A 16194-nucleotide genomic window follows, 5' to 3' on the forward strand; every position below is an offset into this window, starting at 1 on the left:
TCTAGAAGTCCAACTATGACAAATCAAACTGATTTCTTTGACCACTGAAAGGAGCAGAGACAGTGAGGATACAAATGGAAAAATTGGTCAAGTTACAGGTATATGTACCAAACAAAGATCCTACTTTGTTGAATCTGAGGGTGTGGAGTAGAAGAGAAATCGCAGATATCTTCTTCCTGTATCAGAGTTGATATCACAGCATCGTTCCTGTGATACAGACTAGATCTCAGAACAACCTAAACAGTGTTCCTGTTCAAGAACATGTCTTAACTTCTACTTCCATTTCTAATGATGTTCCTGATGTCCCAAAAGTTGAACATTCCTCAGAGACAGTTGTTGTGTCTTTCGGCTTTTCCCTGTTAGGGGTCGCCACAGCGGAACTCTGGTCTGCTAATGATTGGCAGTTGATTTTTACGTGCTGAGTTGCCGGCCCTAACGCACAACCTTCAACGAAGGTACGCCCATTCACGCATGTCTCCACAGAAGACACTCTGGCTGAAAATCGAATGGAACAACGTCTTGCTGTGAGGTGACAACACTACCGCAGCACCACCACCGCTGATTCCTCAGAGACAGTCCCAGTTGCTAAATCTGATTCTAGTTTCTTTGTCACATGATTTGGTCATATTTCCAGACCTAGTGTGAAATACACAGCAGCCTGGACTTAACTGTACATGTGTGCATTTAGTTCTGTATAATTGCATGACCAATTTATATTGATTGCATGTCAATTACTATTTCAACATTGCATGACTATTTCTCAGAGAGGAAGGATGTAGAATAGAGTGTGTATGCTGTGTCTTTAGGAAGCATTTCAAGGACTGAATGTGTATATATAAATAGTGAGCACATGCTATATCTAGTGCTATTTTGAGAGTGCAGCCAGAGACTGAACATGTATGAGTATAAGCTAGTTTGTTTATAAGTTTACCTAAGTTAAAGTATTAAGCCTCAATCCTGATGTGTTTGTACATAATAAAGCTGCTTGAACAGAACCCACAAAGTCTCATCTACTGCATCCTGACTAGACAAGCGACACCTTTACTAATCAAGTGTGCTACATAGAATGCTTTCCTTACTACAGTAGACACATAGTGGTCAAAGCTAAGGTCACAGTCTACTTGTGATCCCAGATCTCTTATCACTTTGTTTAATTTGATAGTGTGAAGGGACATTGTTTCTACTGAAGGGAATGATGATGAATTTCCTTGCATTTCATTGCATTCAGTTTGAGACCGTGACTAAGACACCAGTCGTTGGTCTATTTAAGACCCTCCTGAAGTATACTGACATCATTTCTGGATTCAGTAATTGCACCAGGTTTGCAGTCATCCTCAAACTTGGTCACCCACTGCCCCTTAGTTTTGGCCTGAAGTTCTGAGAAGTATCTACCAAACAGTAGGGGGCCCAGCACTGACTCCTGTGGCAGCCCACTGGTAACAGGTCGGCTGGTTGATGTGGAGTCACCCACTTTGATAGTGTGTGACTGGTCTGTATGTCAGTTGGCAACCCATCTTATGACAAAGGGGTTTACATTCAGTTTGATAAATTTATTGGTAACACTTGAGTGTGGGATTGTGTCAAAGGCCTTTGCCAAGTTGAGGTATGCTGTGTGCACAGATTTGTCCTCATCAATGTTGATCACATTTTTGAAGAAATTCACCAGGTTTAAAAGGCAGGGTCTGCCTTTGATAAAGTTGAATTTGGTCGGATCCAGGCTTTTGAGGTCACCTATGTTTTTATTAATGAGGTCCATGATGATATGTTCAATGGCTTTATAGATGAGACTGGTCAGACTTATGGGTCTATAATTCCCTGGGTCTGTTGCTAAGCCACCTTTGTGAAGTGGAATAACTGTTGCTGCTCTCCATTCTGCAGGAAGAAAGCCTGTGGTTAGGCTGTGATTGAACAGGGTACTTAATGGTGATGTTAGTTCATGTTTTAGTTTGTTTAGAAGACAACCTTGGATGCCATCTTGTCCCATAGAGGCAGTGAATTTTGCCTTAGACAAGGCTTTAATGACCTGCTCTTTGGATATGTAGGGTGGTGGGGGTGGAGGGCAAGGTTTGTGATAAATTTGGAAGGATTAATGGAATGAAATGTTCACCAATTCTGTCTGCTAGCAGGTTTGCTATCTCTGTGAGGTCAATGTGTGTGATACCGTCAGTCACTAGTTTCACACATACTTGGGTCCTACCTTTTAGGCTACGCACATAGCTGTAAAAGGCCTTATGGTTATTACTGGGTGTAATTGCTAAATTTTACTCAAAGTTACCCTTAAAGGATTTGGCATGTCTTATTTGCCTGTTGAAGCTGAGGGGAGTGCATTTCCATTGTTGGGGCCTCACATTAGTTTTCTTTGACAGCAAAATTTTGCATTTGTTGTAAAGTTTGTTAATGCTGGATGTCCAACAGGATGGCTTGTTTTTACTTGGGGCTCTGGCTTTGATTCTTTCTGGAAAAGCTGAGTCTATACATTTATACAAGTGATTGTACAGGGCTTTAGTGTAAGCTTTGGTGTAGTTACCACTTTCAGCTGGGGGTGGGGCTTGGAAGGCATTTATACCTTCCCCTAGGAAGGTATATTTTGCTTTGGTTAAGTGTTTTTTAGTCTGATTTTGCCTTTTATGAGTTCTGGTGCTAGTGCCAGCTCAAAGGTAACTGTTTTGTGTTGAGATTTGACTAATGATGGTCCAACAGTTGCAGTGGTGCATCTGGTTGTCATGTTAGTGAGGACCAGATCTAGTATGTTTGTTCCTCTTGTTCCAAGGCATTTGAGTTAACAAAATCAATGAAATTTTGCGCTAGTAACTTAGGGCTAGAGTAGGTTTCCCAGCTGATGGTGGGATAATTGAAATCTCCCATGACCAGAGTGTTTGGCAGTATTTAGATTGACTCCAGTTTGGTTAGGTAATCCTTACGCACATCATGATCCATGGACGGAGATCTATAACTAGCTATGACTCAAATGGGGGTCCTTACCCACAGTAATCTGAACTTGGAGTAACTATGGAGTTGTCCAATCTAACTAGCTGGGAGGTGAATGTATCCCTAATATAGATAGAAACACCACCTTCTTTGTTCCTCATACATTTGTTTTGCAGTCTGAAAGTGTGGAAGGCATTGTATCCTTGCACAACCGGGGTAGTCTCTGAGGCCTTGAACCAGTTCTCTGTGATTGCACAGACATCTACATCCTCCAATGATAGAAGTGCTTCTAGGGTGTGCAGTTTTTGGTTTAAGCTCCTAGCATTTAGCAGCATAACACTTTTGTTATGGTTGGTAATTTTCAGGTTGGCAATTTTGTTTTTGAGACCTTGCCAAAAAAAGGCACTATGGGGGAGGCAAGAGTTTTTGCTAGCAGCTGAAAGCCTAGTGGTTCCAGGTGCAATCTGTCTCTGGCAAAGCAGGGAGGTTTGTCGACTATGTCATCCCAGGGTGACAGAAAATAGATCCCCTTTGAATGATACCAAAAACTAAGCCAATTATTGAAATTGATCATTTTTTGTTTATACTGTGGCATCATTCTAGGTAAGGGTAATATGCCGCTCAAGGCTAGGGACATGCTTGCCTGGGCCACATACTCAGGGAGCTCAGTCGTGTCTCTCTTCATATAGTCCAATAAAGTACATCTCAGGTCATTCACTCCAACAAGAACTATGAAAGAGTCATAATGGTACTTGTTGCCAAGAGACCTGAGTGCATGCATGATCTGATGAATCCTCTTCACCTATCACTTTATTTTCCCACACCTTCCATAGAAATTTCCAACCCACCGTATCAAAGGCTTTCCACAGGCTGAATAATAAAATGCTTCCGTTTTCTTTTCTTTCTTCTACTTTCATAAATGTAATAACCGCTACCCATTTGTACTCAGCTCACCCATTCCTGACAAACAGATTTTTCCCATTTTGTGCTATCGGGTATGGCTCTATCTAATCTTTCTGCTAGAACTTTTGCTAAGATTTTAATATCAATGTTTGTCAGGGAAATTAACTATAGTTTGTTGATTTCTACCCTTCTCCCTTCCCCTCCTCTTGGATGGGAAAATCTCCCCAGAGAGAGCAATGTCTCTGTCTTCTTCTGCCAATGTTTTCTTTATAGTATATAAAACTGAATTAGCTCAGTTGTTCAGTCTTTAAACATGATGCTTGGGATACAGTTTGCAATAGAATACACAGTTTTTGTTTCTCTTGAACAAAATGAATTGAAAATTTACTTTATTCATCCAATATAAAATGAAGTTTGAAAAGCAACGCTGTCATGAGGAAATTAAACAATATCTGGCTTAATTCTTTACCCCAAAATAAACCAGTAACCACCCTGCTCACGTGTACTAACCCTAACCCTATCCCTACATACTACCCTAACAAAAACTCTTTTTCTAACAGTACCACTAATCAAATTAAGCTTGTTTGGTATTACTGTTAAGGGGTTTTTTTGTTACGTTCTCCTTTATCAGTCTGTGAAACTATTTTATTCTTTTTCAGTCAGTGTTACTTCTGAAAAATTGAGTTTTCATAAATGGAGTATCAATCTGCAGTGTTGATCATTCTGTGGATTGGCAATTTTAAGTATAGTAAAATCAAACAGTAAAGTAATATTCCCTATTTGTCAATGCTATGCCTCCATCTCCTGAACTAAGTAATTATATTTATTCTGAGGCTGTGCTGTATCAGAGTAAAGACAATACATGATTTTACATCACATTACGTATTTTTTTCAGTGCAAGGTACAGCAATACTGGCGATTGTATATTTCATTAGTGGAGATGTTGGACAAAATCCCTGCTTTGGAAGGTATAGGTAATATGCCCCCCATACAAAAATGTTTTAGATTGTAAAATTCATCATCATTTAAGAGAGAAGTTAAGTACAATAATTGTTCACTAGCACTGTTTACTGTTTTGCTACTTGTATAAAGAGTACTTTATCTCAACATGCATAAAATTTATTATAATACTTGGTTTACATATCACACCACTGGCAGTATTGCATTCACAAATCAGAATGAAATATTAGTAGCTGGCAATGCTTAATTTTGTGCTCCTTTTATGGAAACCTTGATTTTAATTCACAAAGGTAGAAAACAGTATTTGGCTTTGAGTTGCAGGACATTAAAACCATGATTGTGATCCCCATGACCAAGGTTCAGATGATGGTTTGCACACTATAGACATCACACTGGGCGGATGGGAATAGGCTGCACATGCTGCTTCACCCATCCATGTGGCGGAATTACAGGTTGTCCATCTCTAAGACAGATAAGTAGCAGAGGCTTATTATGACTGCATGTGGCAAGGGGTATAGAGAAGTGTTTTCCAAACAACATACTGCTGAAGCTGAGTACTTATGCATGAATAGAAATGTGCATACCATTTGCTCTAGCATGTTTTTGGAGTTTCACACATCTTATGGTGCCACTGATAGTGGTTATGTTAACTGAAAACTAGCCACACTATGAACAATTCACTGCTATTGTGCTTAGAACAATATTACCTTTCTTTGGTCAGGAACAGTTAGGGCCCACTTTCTTTTTTTTTAACGACCTACCCACTTCACTTTCCTCACCAACAATGCTCATTGTTTACATCGGAGAGAAACTCCCCTCTTTGGACCACACTCCACCTAAGGGAGCGTATCAGTAAGCATCATCCTACTGGGATGGGCACATTCATCCTTTCACTGCTCACTCCATTAGAGACCCGAGCAACTAATTGAACCCGGGTTGGCTGGGCTGTAATCAGGGCTTTATCCCTCTATGCCACTGGTGCATCTCAGTTAGGGTCCACACTTAAGTGCAGATAGTGGTGGGGGGGAGCCAGACTGACAGTATAGTAATCTTGACACAGGCACGTGATAACTTAAACTTGTGGAGCTGATATAGAGAATGGACTCCAGTTATGGCTGCTAATGACTGGCCTTCAAATTGGAAAGGACAAGAGTCAGAAAAGGTGAAATGCAGATCTTCTATATTAGAGTAACTGCAGGCAACAGTATGATTAAAAAACACTTTGTTATTGCCTTCAGCTTTTAAACATACATGAAAACATTATATCAACCAAAAATTAAAAAAAAAATAATAAATACTCCAATTAATAATGGAAAGTACCACACATCATTTATGTTTTAATCCTTACCTTTCCCTGTGTTCACACTTCAGCACCTGTTTGCATCCCTTTTATTAATAAGAACTGAATTCAGGTGAACAAGAACTCATATAACAAATAAGAAACATTCATAACTGGGCTTATTTGGTCATTTCATTAATATCATAATTAAAAGCTGTTTAAAAAGTAAAGCAAATTCTTTAAACACTTACAGTGCATCCTATCACTATATTTTCTTTAATGAAATTTCACTGTCATAGCCTGGTACAGTGAAGTATGTTGAATATAATCCCCGTGCTTTGAAAAAAATAAATTTTAATCACATCTCTACAAATTTTCAGTGGTAGCCATTTAGCCATACGATTTTTCCCATTATTTTTTGTTTACAATACAGTTTTTCCTTTTATCCAGCTCAGCCATTATTAAAATGACTTCCATTGTTCTTTTCATTAACCTTGACTTCATTTCTGTGCAATAGTCTTGTTGGATCCAATAGCATCAGTTTTTGTACAGTAATAATTATATTCCAGTAAAATAAGTATTTTTGTTTGGATTTCATTTTTCCAAGTCTCTTGACAAAAACCTTTTCTGACTATCCCTTAAACTCATTTGACATGCACATGACAAAAGAATGTGCAACCAAGCAACTAATCCCTTTTCTTCTTCCCACCTTAACAGTGGGACTCTACATCCAAGGACATCCTTCTTAGCCTTTTAGTGGGACTACATTAATGTTTATAGAAACACTTCCACAAGTATCCTGAATCTTCATAACTTTATTGCACATCTGTGCATAAAATAAATTAGCTTTCACATATGACACTGGATGCTAACATATTCCATACAAGTGCATATCAAGTTATCAGAACCGCACACACAACACCCACCTCTCATAGTGAAAATCAGAACCATGCACACAACACCCACCTCTCATAGTGGAAATCAGAATCATGCACACAACACTCACCTCTCATAGCACAAATCAGAACCATGCACACAACACTCACCTCTCATAGCTCAAATCAGAACAATGCATACAATACTCACCTCTCACAGCACAAACCACACACATATAGACTAATGTAGGCCAAAGCACATAAAAGCAATCGTCCTAAACAATGATTATCACCTATACTATATCATTTGGCAAAGCTCTGCCTCAGCATGCCAAAAGGCACTAAAAAAAAAAAACACACCACCACACTTAGTCACACTCACTGGAACTCCAAACACTTAGCTCCTAAGACAAGCAAACACACTTCCTAGAACTGTTGGGGACTCCTTTGTAAGACATACTGATGCCCCTCTTACCAGGCTGAACAAGAAGATAATGGTTTGTTGCTTATCTGAAGCCAGGATCAGCAAAGTCATGCATGCATTCATGTCCTATCATGTCATTACACCACAGATACCAGTATGATTTCATCACAGTCCATGTAGGTGCAAATGACCAGAGACATATGTCCCTGGACTTTATGAACAGCAACATTATGGAACTCTTAGACTCTGTGTCTCAGGATGGTATGAACCTAGCATTGAGCAGCATATAACAATCACCGAGGATGATGCCTCTGTATGAACAAAAGATGATTGATTTTAACAATTGGCTGTCTTTCTGGTGTCATGATAAGGGGATCCAATATTTATCAGCTTGGGAGGAAGTGGTTAACAGACCATGTTCCTTTGCTAAGGATGGTCTGCACCTTTAGGCTTTCAAATAATGGGTATAACTTTATCCACCCCGTACTGCCCTTTTTTAGGCAATGACAAATTGGAAAACCTACTTGTGTCTTTCGGCTTATCCCAGTTAGGGGTCACCACAGCGGAACTCCGGTCCGCTAATGTTTGGTAGTGGATTTTTACATGCCGAGTTACCAGCCCTGATGCACAACCTTCAACGAAGGCACACTCATTCACGTATGCCTCCACACAGAAGACACTCTAGCTGAGAATCGAACGAGACAACGTCTTGCTGTGAGGTGACAACACTACCGCAGCACCACTACCGCGGGTCCTAACATAGCAAAATCAACTCAACTAAACCTCAAGGTGTTACTACTCAATGCCAGATGCCTAAATAAAAAAAAGAAAAAAAGAAAAACTGCACAACCTTCAAGCCTTCCTCACTCTTGAGAATATAGACATCTTTGTAGGTACTGAAACATGCCTTAAAGCAACAGGAAGTACCTCAGCAGAGCAAGATTTAAACCATGTTTCAGTACCTACAAAGGTGTCTATATTCTCAAGAGTGAAACATGGTTTAAAGCATCAGAAAGTAACTCAGCAGAGCAAGATTTCAGTGACTCCCACACTATTAGACCATTAGCTGCACAGACAAAAGCTAAAGCTGGAGGTGTCTAGACATACGTCAGTAACAAACATACCTCGATGGTGGTCAAACCGGATGATGTGCTGGAGTTCCTCCATGTTCAGATCACCGCACACAAAATCCTGTACCATGTCCTAGCCAGCTATAGGTCACCCTCCATGCCCCAAGAAACTCACAATCCCATTTTTGGACATACTGGAAACACTTACCATCCAACCTAACACCCTTGTCATGGGAGACGTTAATTACCCCTCTATAAACTGGGAATCCTACATGACCTCAAATGTACAGGCACATAGATTCTTGGACTTTGTAAATACAAACACCCTTGTCCAAACAGTAAATATTTCCACTACAGGCTCCAACATACTGGACCTTGTACTCACAAATATGAGTGAACTTCAGCATAAAAACAATGGCTATCTCTCCTCTGCTTCATTCCTAGACCTAGCTAAAGCATTTGACATGGTCCCACACAAACAACTTATCTCTGTCCTCAATAACCTATCCTTCTCTCAATCAGTCACCAACTGATTTCAGAGTTACCTGTCTGACCGCTAACAATCCATTGCATGGCAGAATGACATATCTCCCCAACTACCTGTCTCCATAGGGGTTCCCCAAGGATCTATCCTTGGACCCCTACTCTTCTCTGTTTTCACCAATAATCTAGCCTCTGCCGCCAAACATGGCACACTCATACAATACGCAGATGACTCGACCATCATCTGCTCAGCCCAGTCCCTACCCAAACTGCAAAAAGTCACACAGGAAGCCTTTTCCTCTGTTGAAACTTGGTTATCCAATGCCCAATTAATACTCAACCCAAACAAAACTAAACTACTTATCTTCCAGCCCACCAAACGTACTCAAAACAACTCTCACTTTAACATCACAGCAAAAAGACAACACCACTATATACCCAGCTGAACACATGAAATTGCTAGGAGTGGAAATAGACAATAAACTAAAATTTGACATTCACATATCCATGACCATAAAAAAGTCCACAAAAAACTAGGAGCGTTATACAGAAATAAGCAACTTCTCACCAAAGCAGCAAAGATTTCAATAGCAAATTCCCACCTTATCTCCACCCTACTTTATGCTTCTCCAATGTATACCAACCTAAGGCAATGCGATCTAAACAAGCTAGAGACCTGCTACAACAAAATCGCCAAATTCGCCACAGGGGCATCCTACCATAGTCACCACTGTCTCTCACTTGCTGAACTGAGCTGGTTTGAACTCCCTCACCCCCTTCAATGGGATCAACTCTCACTCGCCCACAAACTAGTAAACCATCTACTAAATGTCCCATCCTTCCAGAATTTACTCCAATCCTATCGAACCACCAGACCACTAAGATCCAGCAACAAAAATCACTTGCAGATCACTAAAGCCAATAACTCTGCTGGTGAAGCACTATTCTCTTGCACCATAGCCAAATTATGGAACTCCCTCCCACCCACAATAACCTCCATATCATCATGCACCCACTTCAAAACTTTACTAAAAGTGCACCTAAAAACATGCTGGCTATGCCCTTGCAACTCCCACTGTAATATCACGCACCCCATCCAACCACTACCTTTCTTTCCACTCCACTAACTACCTTGATTATAGCAAGCTCAGATGCTCATAAGCCTAGTACTTATTATACAGCAGGAACTTCTTATTGTAACATTTGTTAAAGTCTGTTATGTACTTCACAGATAAAGATTCTAGTTGTCTACTGATGTACTATGTTCTTCATCTGTAAATATGTTGTAAGTAATTGCTATGTTAAATTGTTAATCGCTATGGACCCCTACTCTTCTCTGTTTTCACCAATGTAACTACTGTCTGTTTATTTTAACTGTGGAGCTTTTCTCCTTGGGCCTCCACTGAAAACGGACCTACATCCAGTCGGACACTCCCGGTCAACAAATGTAAATAAATAAATAAATAAACACTGCACCACCCTTTGAATGGCTCACTTTCCTTGGTAAGGTCCGATCATAAAGCTGTCAGCTTTGAAATTTAAGTCAACTCCATAATCCCAGTAAAACAAGTAACAGTAACTATTCAAAGGCAAAGTACCATTTATTAAGATATAGTTTGTCAAAATTCAATGCTCTTCCAAATCATGACAACAAAGCCTACATTAAATTGCTCTCAAAACTCTATACAACCATGTCAGTGGCTGCATAGAGGCTGCTGTACCTCCCAGATGTAAGCCCAGAAATAGCCCCAGAAATAAATCATCTTGGTGACATCCCAAATTAAACAGGATATACAACAAAATGAAAAAATATGGCAAAAAAAACAGTAACAGTTAGGAACTATTCCAAGCCAAATTTCCTTTTATTAAGCAATGCATTGTTAAAATTCAGTGACCCTCCAAATTCAGAGAACACAGCAGACTGAAATGATCTCAGAAACTCTGTCAGCCATGTCAATGGCTGCATAGAGGCTGCTGTACTTACCAGACATAAGCCCAGGGCAAGCCTAGCAACAAACCACCCTGATGGCATCCCAAATTAAACAGGATATACAATAAATGGAAACAAAATATGGCAAAAAAATTCGGAAGGAAAACTCCTATAAAGATAAAATCTCTCTTATCAACTAAATAGGCAAATAAGTGTGCTAATTAGGTCAAATAAAGCCATCTTTGAGATTAATATAGTCTCCCAGGTAAAAGATAACCATAAGGCCTTCTCATGATGTGTCAGAAACCTCAAAGGCAGCACACAGAAATGTACTGAATTGGTGGTTAATGGTGCCACATTCACCAAGCCTGGTGATACAGCAAACCTATTAACAGACAATTCAGTTCCACCTTTGTTCCCTGTTACCCTCAACTATCCTCTAAAAAATACCCTCAAACATAACCCCTCCAACTATAACTAGGGAGTGTGTACTGGCTGTGCTCACTAAAGCCAATAACATGGCCTGAATGGGCCTTGATAACATCCAAAGATGCCCCTGAACAGTCTAAAACATGACTTATCAGGAACTCAGGAGTCACTATTTAAGTATAGTCATAAAACTGGCTTTGTACCATGGGAATGGAGGACTACAAAAGTCATCTCCCTTCATAAGGGAGGAACATCAGCTGACACTCAACTGCAGACCCATTAGTCTGACTAGTCTATTTTGCAAAACCATGGAAATAATTTTTATAGTAATTATCAGCAAGGACATAGGAGACCTACAGGCACTGAAACGCTCCATCCCCATTCATCTTAGTCCAAGCAAGGTCATGCTTAGTGAACCTGGTGGACTTCTTTGAAAAGGTCACTAAGCCAATGGACGTGGAGAAAGCAGAGCATACTGCCTACCTAGAGCTGGCTAAAGCATTTGATACAATATCCCCCTCAGGTATTGTCAACAAACTTATAGAACTAGGCATAAACCCCTTTATAACACAATGGATAGTTAGCTGCTTTATTGACAAGACCAAAGAGTCCAGGATCAGTGAGGCCACCCCACAAAGAGTCTGGTCACCAGTGGAGTCCCTCGGGGTTCTCTGCTGGGTCTGCTCCTCTTTGTCATCTACTTCTCAGAGGTTAAGGCCTCTGGTTGAGTAAGTTGGCAGATGATTGCAAACCGGGAGCAGTCATTGAATCCAAGACAAGAATACCCTTCAGGAAGGTCTAACACAGACAAACACTGGGTGCCAAATTCATGGCTTAAAACTCAATGCAAAGAAATACATTATAGAACCTTTTCACAAGTCAGCCACCCATACCTCTCAACTTCTTAGTGCAAGAATTCTGGACAAAGCCATAAATAAAAGTGGGACAAAGGCCCAGAAATAAGGATCATTTTTAAATATTGCTCTTACAAAGCTAGAACTTGATAGAATAATGGGTTGTGCATTAGCATGGATTTTCTGAAGGCTGTGAAGTCTGAAACTCAAATGTTTGTCATTTCTTTTCTATCTTCAGTCTTTAATGATTTATCAGTAATTTGCCGTAAAAACACAATTTTATGAAAAATGGACCAAAAAATATGAGGTCAAAATCTGGACATTCAGGAAAAATCTGTATAGTTGAGAGGTATGCAGCCACCCCATGTAACTACATCAATAATAAAGCACCCCTAAAAGTTGATTTACTAGTCAGGGATTTGGGAACTCATGTAGATAATAACCTAGCCTTTGATCAACATGTGGAGCATGTTTGTAAGGAAATCCTTTTATATTTTTGAACTTATAAGTAAGGGCATGGCATCTAGGCCCAGACAGGTAATCATACTAGTGTACTCAGTCCTCTTCAGAACTATCATGTAATATAATGCCCCCATCAGTATGCATGCTATATAAATCAAATTTGTGGGTCTCATTTGGGTTGCATGGCTAGGCTTATAAGGGCTCGAGTGGTTGTTAGCATAATATATACCTGTGAACCTATGATCATCTGCCGTGGCTTCCAGTTGCATGCTCCAGTCCCTAACATATTTTCCATGGTCTCCTTGTCTGTTTTCTCAGTGCCTCTTCTGCTGTACTTACCAAACCTTTTATCATTGGACTGGCACACATTGCCTTTGATGATAAATTCACTAATTTAGGATTGGATCCTTCCAACTTTGTTGTCAAACTCATGCTGCTGTTCAAAGCAAATCTTCAAGTTCCATACATAAAAGTTCAGGCAAACCGTACATCTGTCTTATTTGTTCTACTGTATCTTATGTATTCACATCCCTACTTTTTTTCAGTAGATCACTGTAGTGTTCCTGTCCTTCCAGTGTTGTAAAGCCACCTCCAGTGAAATAACCACATTAGTGTCACCTCTTAGCACAAGGGTCTCTCATCCTTTTATGTTATGAAATTGTCACACCATCATAGCTTTCATCATTGTATAAGTTAACTCTTAATAAATAATATATTCAAGAAGTATATGTTAAACTTATGTACATTCCATGTACTTAATCTGTAATTTCCTTTAAGTAGTTGTGTCAGTGGCTCAGTAAGTAGCACACTAACCTTAGATGCTGGTTCTATTCCCACATCAGGTGATTGGATTCATATTCTAATACTGATGCTGCAGTGCGGCATAAGAGGGGTTGCTACACTACTCAGTATATCATCTTTTTGAAGTGATGTTAAAACCATGGTATAATTTGCCTGAACAGGTGGTAGCTTAGGGGAAGTAAAAGATTTCAAAGTAGCTGTTGAGAAGAATCAATAAACATTATTTAAATTTCTTCATACACAACTTGAAATGAGTTTTGCCACTTGTTCACTTCAAGAAGTTTTATACTTTTTAAACATATCAAATTTTTCTGTACTTTGGGTCATTTATATGTATTCACAGGTTCATAGAAGATAAGTAGGCTAGTAGCTCGAGAGACCTTACAAGCCTAGCCAGTTTTACCCAATTTTCTATTGCTAGAAGAAAGATAAGGGTCAGCAAGCAGGGTTTTGACATTTTTTAGACTGCCTCTGTCTAAAGGTGCCACGACAGGAGTGAATTTGCGATTTCCCATCCAGCAGTCCAGATTGTGCTTGAAGATGGTCATGGAAGGGCTCTGCTTCATGTGACTATGAAGCCTATTCCAGAGAAGGGGCAATCTCTGGAGCACATATCTGTCTCTCCAGCATGATATATTCATGTCAGAAATCAGGTATAGATCTTTGGAGTGTGTAAGCCATATGTGCAGTTAGTTTTGCAGATCTGCAACATTTCCATCAGGGAATGAGTCAGAGACTGCCTTGTAGGTCAGACACAGATCACCTCTCAGTAATCAGTAGGAAACTGAATGCAGTGATAGGGGTTTTAATTGGTCCACATATGGCATGTTGGGAAGGGTCTATATTAAATCAGTGAACACTTAAAATAGTGAATACTGATTTATTGACCCTATAAGAGTGAAAGCTGACAATCCTGAAGACAGAGAACAGCAATTTTTTTCCCAGAGGAAAAAAAAATCACTGGCCCGTTTTCAGGACTTTGCCATTTCCTCCACTGTGGTGCGATGTCAGAGTTGATATATTTAAGTGGGGGGGGGGGTATGGGAGGCATAGCCTCCCACATTTTGTGTTTTGAACTTTTTTGTGGAACAGCGATTTTTTTCCCTAGGATTGTCGGCTTTCGCTCTTAAAGGGTTAAGTCAGCATTCGCTATTTTAAGCATTCGCTGATTTAACATAGACCCATTGGGAATATCCTGATTTTTTTTGGGAGAGAAACCTCTGAGGATACTCCAGTTGTTGCAGGTACATGGTGAGGTATACGCCAAAGGGTGCATTGTATTTGATTATTGGTCTTATAAGGGCTGAGTACAGTGTTACTATGACATCTGTAGATCTGGATGCCATGTCCTTATTTATAAACTGATACACAGAGAAAGATTTCCTCATCACCATGGACACATGGTGGTCAAAGTTCAGTTTACTGTCTATCTGAGTGCCCAGCTCTCTCACCACTGGACCCAATCTTAGGAGGATGATATCAATGTTGTAATTTGTAGGGGTATTATTCTTCACGTCCTCACATTTCATTTGAGGCCATGGCTCTGACACTAATCATTAGTCTGCATCAGACCTTTCTGTGGGATATCAGCATCAGTTGTGGAGTCAATGACTGCCCCCAAGTTGCAGTCATCAGCAGACTTTATCAGTCAAAGACCATCTGCATTTAACTTGACATCTGATAAATGAATGCCAAACAGGAAGGGGTCCGGCATTTCAGCCCTGTGGTACTCCACTGGTGATTGGCTTCTTGCTGGATGTAGATTCCCCCACTTTAACAACATGTGTCCTATGCATGAGTCATTTGGCTAACCATCTGATTATGTAGAGGTTTGTGCTTAATTTTGTGAATTTATCTGTACTACCCAAGTGGGGTACTGTGCCAAACGCCTTGCCCAGGTCAAGGTATGCAAGATAAGCATCAAGCCTAATTTTCCATTTGAGTTCTAGTTTCTGATATCATATAAATGTTGATAAATCCCTAAGCTTAAGGATTTATCAACATTTATATGATATCAGAAACAAAAATGAAAAGAATGCGCTATATAAACATTTGGTTAGTGAACCTACCCATTCCTTCCTGTTCTTTATTTTGGAACAGGTAGATCTGGGACCTCATGGGGGACCCTTGAATGAGTATTTGGAATTAGTAGAACTCAAATGGCAAATTAGGCTTGATGCCTATCATGCTCCTGGGTTAAATGATAGAATTTCTTTATCTTCTCTGTTGAAATTAAAATCTATGTTTTTTATTTAGTTATATATATATATATGGTTTAGGGATGTTTTAAACTTTTTATATGTATTATTGTTTTATATTTGGCTTGCATTAAGTATTTGCAGCCTTGTTAATGAGGGAAATGATGTCAGCTTATTTGTGATTGGGTAAGCAATATATTTAAACAGGTGCTAATTTCAGTATTTTGTATTCTGAGGAAGTCATCTACCAGACGAAAGCGCTTAATACTTCTGTGTTTGCTTGCACTGTTTTATCTTGGATGAATATTGTCTGTATTTTTCTGGATTTGGAGTTTTCTGCTTATAAAGGATTTACCACCTACCAAGTGTCGCTTTTGTCTTGCAACAGCTGCCTTTTATTTTTCATTATTTTTCAACATTTAATATCAGGTTAGCGCTTTCACCATGATCTCTGGCTTCTTCAGACCATTAACATAAACTAATGCAGACAAAGCATATCAGTTTTATACTTACAGATAATGCTTCATCATTTCAAAAACTTAATTCATTCAACATTTACTTACTATACTTACACACACAAAATAAGTGACGTCAACTA

At 39.6% G+C, this 16194-nt stretch overlaps 1 protein-coding gene across 1 annotated transcript in view; it reads left to right on the forward strand.

Moving 5' to 3' along the window:
• The window catches only part of LOC122790589 (potassium channel subfamily T member 1), a 1237971-nt gene that overhangs the window by 118720 nt on the left and 1103057 nt on the right, over positions 1–16194 (forward strand). The window lies entirely within an intron of this gene.

Source organism: Protopterus annectens, chromosome 16.part0, assembly GCF_019279795.1.
Source record: "Protopterus annectens isolate FY-2018-M chromosome 16.part0, PAN1.0, whole genome shotgun sequence".
Taxonomy (NCBI): Eukaryota; Metazoa; Chordata; order Ceratodontiformes; family Protopteridae; genus Protopterus; species Protopterus annectens.